Below are 5,887 nucleotides of genomic sequence, written 5' to 3'. Positions count from 1 at the left end.
AGCCCAGGAGTTTGAGACCAGCCTGGACAACTTAGTGAGACTCTGTCTCTGCAAAAAAAAATTTAAAAGTATGGACGCGGTGGCTCATGCCTGTAATCTCAGCGTTTTGGGAGGCCGAGGCAGGTGGATCACCTGAGGTCAGGAGTTCAAGACCAGCCTGGCCAACATGGCGAAACCCCATCTCTACTAAAAATACAAAAATTTGCTGGGCGTGGTCATGTGTGCCTGTAATCCCAGCTACTCAGGAGGCTAAGGCAGGAGAATCACTTGAACCTGGGAGGTGGAGGTTGCAGTGAGCCAAGATTGCACCATTGCACTCCAGCCTGGGCAACAAGAGCGAAACTCCATCTCAAAAAGAAAAATGAAAAAAATTAGCTGGGTGTGGTGGTGCATTCCTGTGGTACCAGTTTCTCTGGAAGCTAAGGTGGGAGGATCACTTCAGCCCAGAAGGTCAAGGCTGCAGTGAGCCATGATCGCAACACTGCACTCCAGCCTGGGCAACAGAGTGAGACCCTATCTCCCAAAAAAAAAAAAAAAAAAGGCTGGGCATGGTGGTTCACGCCTGTATTCCCAGCACTTTGGGAGGCCCAGGCAGGTGGATCACTTGAAGTCAGGAGTTCAAGACCAGCCTGGACAACAGGCTGTATTTTGTATTTTGTCTATTAAAAATACAAAAATTAGCTTGGCATGGTGGCGTGTGCCTATAATTCCAGCTACTTGGGAGGCTGAGGCAGAATTACTTAAACCTGGGAGGTGGAGGTTGCAGTGAGCTGAGATCGCACCACTGCACTCCAGCCTGGGCGACAGCAAGACTCCATCTCAAAATAAAAATAAAAATAAAAAATACAGGCAGGTTCTTGCAACGTGTATTTCCTGTGTACCAGACCTTGTGTTAGTCCTTCCTTCATGCATTCAACATGTATTAAACACCTACTGTGTGCCAGGCCTGATGCCTGTAATTTATTCACACATTATTTATTCAATCCAAGCAGGATTTATGGAGTGCTTATGAAATGCTAAGCTCTGAGCTTGTCATTCAATGCAATGTATGTTCATCAAGCAGCTACTGTATATAGCTGTCCCAATCAGTGCCTGGGTACACAGTAGTTCAATAAATGCCTGAATGAATGAACGCCCTCAAGGAGCCCCCAGTCTTCCTGCTAACATGGCCTGTAAATACATAACTCTAACACACAAAGATAAGGCTAGAAGGTGGGTGTGTTTAGAGTGCAGAGGGCCCCTTATCACCCGTACTGCCAGGTACCTTTCTCAAGGCCATATCTTCTCACCTGGGAACCAGCTCTTTGAAGGTGAGGCCAGGCTGGCCCCTAGCTCACCTGCCTGTCCATCACCAGGCACCCATGGAGGACTTTGCCTGCAGCTCCCACTCAATCAATGCCTGCTGTCTAATTAAGGCCGCTTCCCCCACCGCAGTTGTTCCTTCCTTCATACACCAGGCAAGAAGGCAGCAGCTGAGTTCTAACCCTGGAGCTCTGGCAGAGGGCCTGCACTTCTGACAGGTGCCCTCCCTCAGATTTGGCCTGACTTTTCCAGCTATGAAATGAAAGATTTGATTCTCCTCCTCCTTGACTTCTTAACCCCTTGCCTGGATTCCTATAATGGCAAGTTAATTTTGAAAAATTATAGAGGTAATCCATGATCTAATTTTGCAAAAACCCAGACAATGCATAGAAATCATTGAAGATGGGCCAGGCATGCTGGCTCACGCCTGTAATCCCAGCACTTTGGGAGGCCAAGGTGGGCGGATCACCTGAGGTCAGGAGTTCGAGACCAGCCTGGCCAACATGGTGAAACCCTGTCTCCACTAAAAATACAAAAATTAGCCAAACATGGTGGCGCATGCTAGTAATCCCAGCTACTCAGGAGGCTGAGGCAGGAGAATCGCTTGAACTCAGGAAGCGGAGGTTGCAATGAGCCGAGATTGTGCCATTGCACTCCAGCCTGGGCAACAGAGTGAGACTTCATCTCTAAAAAAATAAATAAATTAAATAAATCATTGAAGACTCAAATCTTCACTAGAGTCACAAAGCTTTGCACGATCCAACACTTTCCTTCCCTCCTTTTTATTTATTTATTTATTTATTGTACAATGGCGTGATCTCAGCTGATTGCAACCTCCACCTCCCGGGTTCAAGCGATTCTACTGCCTCAGCCTCCCGAGTAGCTGGGATTAAAGGCATACGCCACCACACCCGGCCAATTTTTTGCATTTTTAGTAGAGATGGGGTTTCTCCATATTGGTCAGGCTGGTCTTGAACTCCCGACCTCAGGTGATCCGCCCACCTCGGCCTCCGAAAGTGCTGGGATTACAGACGTGAGCTACCGCACCCAGCCTCCTCCTTCTTTTTAGCTGTGGTAAAATATATTCTGCAGGGGTTTTTTGTGGTTGTTTGTTTGTTTGTTTGTTTGTTTTTGAGATGGAGTCTCGCTCTGTCGCCCAGGCTGGAGTGCAGTGACACCATCTCGGGTCACTGAAACCTCACCTCCCTGGTTCAAGCCATTCTCCTGCCTCAGCCTGAGAGTAGCTGGGACTATAGGCATGCACCACCACACCCGGCTAATTGTTTTGTGTTTTTTGTAGAGACAAGTTTTCTCCATGTTGTCCAAGCTGGTCTCTAACTCCTAGGCTCAAGAGATCTGCCCACCTCAGCCTCCCAAGGTGCTGGGATTATAGGCTTGAGCAACCATGCCTGGCCTCCTTTTTTTGTGGGGGAGACGGGATCGTGCTGTGTTGCCTAAGCTGGAGTACAGTAGTGCGGTCACAGCTCACTGAAGCCTCAACCTCCTGGGCTTAAGCAATCCTCTTGTCTCAGCCTCTCGAGTAGCTGGGACTATAGGTGGACACCACCACACCCAGCTAATTTTTAATTTTTTTATAGAGATGGGGATCTCACTATGTTGCCCAGGCTGGTCTCAAACTCCTGTCTCAAGTGCTCCACCTACCTCCCCAAAGTGCTGAGATTACAGGGCGGGAGCCACTGCATCTGACTCTACATTACCTTTTATTGTGGTCTTATCATCAGTTAGTTTAGAACATTTACAAGATGAACTTTAATAATGTATTGATTATTTTAGCAAGAAAATGGCTAATAATATTTGCCATAGTAAAACTGAGTCATTAGATTACTTTCTGGAGTTGCTTACTGCCAAGCAAAGTAATAAAGACTGTTCCACTGTGGGAAAGTATGAAAATAAATAATATTATGCGACTCTGAGCTTAAAAATAGGAAATAAACTTATATGTAATGGTTTTAAAAATAATAATATAGGGGCCGGGCGCGGTGGCTCATGCCTGTAATCCCAGCACTTTGGGAGGCCGAGGCAGGTGGATCACAAGGTCAGGAGATAGAGACCATCCTGGCCAACATGGTGAAACCTCATCTCTACTAAAAATACAAAACTTAGCCAGGCATGGTGGCACGCACCTGTAGTCCCAGCTACTTGGGAGGCTGAGACAGGAGAATCGCTTGAACCCAGGAGGTTTGCAGTGAGCCAAGATTGCACCACTGCACTCTAGCCTGGGCGACAGAGGGAGACTCCGTCTCAAAAAAAAAAAAAAAAATACACACACACACACACACACACTATTATTACTATCGACTTAAGAGAGAAAATATTAACAGTTTCATAGCAGTGCTATTGACAACAGCCACAAAGGTGGAAATGACCCAAATGTCCATCAGTAGATAAATGGAAAAATAAAACATGGTATATGGAATATAATATAATATGGAGTATGATTCAGACTTAAAAACAAAGGAAATTCTGACACATGCTGCAACAAGATAAACCTTGAAGACATTATGCTAAGTGAAATAAGCCACACATGAATGGACAAATATGGTATGATTCCATTAATATGAAGTACCTAGAGTATTTCGATTCACGGAGACAGAAAACAGAATGATAGGCCCAAGGGCTGGGCATGGAGGCTTATGCCTGTAATCCCAGCACTTTGGGAGGCCGAGGAGGGTGGATCATCTGAGGTCGGGAGTTCGAGACCAGCCTGACCAACATGGAGAAACCCTATGTCATGGCTGGGCGTGGTGGCTCATACCTGTAATTCCAGCACTTTGGGAGGCCGAGGTGGGCTGATCAGCTGAGGTCGGGAGTTCGAGACCAGCCTGACCAGCATGGAGAAACCCCCTCTCTACTAAAAATACAAAATTAGCTGGGCATGGTGGCACATGCCTATAATCCTAGCTACTAGAGAGGCTGAGGCAGGAGAATTGCTTGAAACCGGGAGGCGGAGGTTGCGGTGAGCCAAGATCGCGCCGTTGCACTCCAGCCTGGGCAACAAGAGCGAAACTCCATCTCAAAAAAAAAAAGAAAGAAAAAGAAACCCCATCTCTACGAAAAATACAAAATTAGCTGGGCATGGTGGCACATGCCTGTAATCCCAGTTACTGGGGAGGCTAAGGTAGGAGAATTGCTTGAACCTGGGCGGCGGAGATTACGATGAGCCAAGATTGTGCCATTACACTCCAGCATGGACAACAAGAGCGAAACTCCATCTCAAAAAAAAAAAAAAAAAAAAAAAGCGTGGTGGCACATGGCTGTAATCCCAGATACTTGGGAGAATGAAACAGATGAATCACTTGAACTTGGGAGGCGAAGGTTGCAGTGAGCCGAGAATGAGCCACTGCACGTCAGCCTGGGCGACAGAGTGAAACTCTTATCTCAAATAAAAAAAAAAAAAAAGAAAGAAAGAAAACAGAGAAAGAAAATAGAATAGAAAATAGAATAGATATAATGGTGGTGGTCCGGGGCTGGATGGAGGGGGATATTCTGGGGAGTTAGGTTTAATGGGGACAGAGTTTTTGTTTGAGAGGATGAAAAAGTTCTAGACGTGGATGGTGGTGATGGTTGTACAACAGTGTGAATATGCTTAATGTCGTGGAGCTGCACACTTAAAAATTGTTACAATGATAAATTTTATGTTACATATATTTTGTCACAATTTTAAAAAGCAGCAGTACTCACTCACTTTGGCAGCACGTATACTGAAATTGGAACCGCACATAGCACTTTAGCACGGCTCTTGCGCAAGAATGACAAGCAAATTCACGAAGCTGAAACATTCCATGTTGAAACAGCAGCAACAGAAGCCCAGCAATCCCAGTGTCTCTTTGAAATTCTCCATAACTGGGCCTGGTGGCTCACGCCTGTAATCCCAGCACTTTGGGAGGCCAAGGTGGGTGGATCACGAGGTCAGGAGATCGAGACCATCCTAGCTAACATGGTGAAACCCCGTCTCTACTAAAAATACAAAAAAAAAAATTAGCCGGGTGTGGTGGCAGGCGCCTGTAGTCCCAGCTACTCAGGAAGCTGAGGCAGGGGAATGGCGTGAACCCAGGAGGCGGAGCTTGCAGTGAGCCGAGATGGCGCCACTGCACTCCAGCCTGGGCAACAGAGCGAGACCCCATCTCAAAAAAAAAAAAAAAAAGAGATTCTCCATGGACCCATCCCAGTCTCTTCCTCCTAACCCCCTGAAAGTACCACTATATTTTTGTATTTATCACTTATTATACCATTGCAGGGTTTTGTTTGTTTATTTGTTTGTTTTTGAGATGGAGTCTTGCTCTGTCACCCAGGCTGGAGTGCAGTGGCGCAATCTCGCTCACTGCAACCCCTACCTCCCAGGTTCAAGTGATTCTTCTGCCTCAGCCTCCCGAGTAGCTGGGATTACAGGTGCCCACCACCATGCCTGGCTAATTTTTGTATTTTTTAGTAGAGATGGGGTTTCACCATCTTGGCCAGGCTGGTCTCTAACTCCTAGGCTCAAGAGATCTGCCTCCCAAGGTGCTGGGATTATAGGCATGAGCCACCATGTCTGGCCTTTTTTTTTTTTTTTTTTGAGACAGAG

General features: G+C 46.5%; 1 non-coding gene across 1 annotated transcript; it reads left to right on the top strand.

Moving 5' to 3' along the window:
* Positions 1–4,996: 4,996 nt before the first annotated feature.
* Positions 4,997–5,107, top strand: LOC116479757 (U6 spliceosomal RNA). The gene has a single exon (XR_004251070.1). It is a non-coding gene; the product is annotated as a U6 spliceosomal RNA (small nuclear RNA).
* Positions 5,108–5,887: the final 780 nt, after the last annotated feature.

This window comes from Hylobates moloch, unplaced genomic scaffold (assembly GCF_009828535.3).
Source record: "Hylobates moloch isolate HMO894 unplaced genomic scaffold, HMol_V3 SCAFFOLD_12, whole genome shotgun sequence".
Lineage (NCBI taxonomy): Eukaryota > Metazoa > Chordata > Mammalia > Primates > Hylobatidae > Hylobates > Hylobates moloch.
Note: the sequence above shows the minus strand (reverse complement) of the source record. Positions and strands in the feature narration are given on the sequence as shown.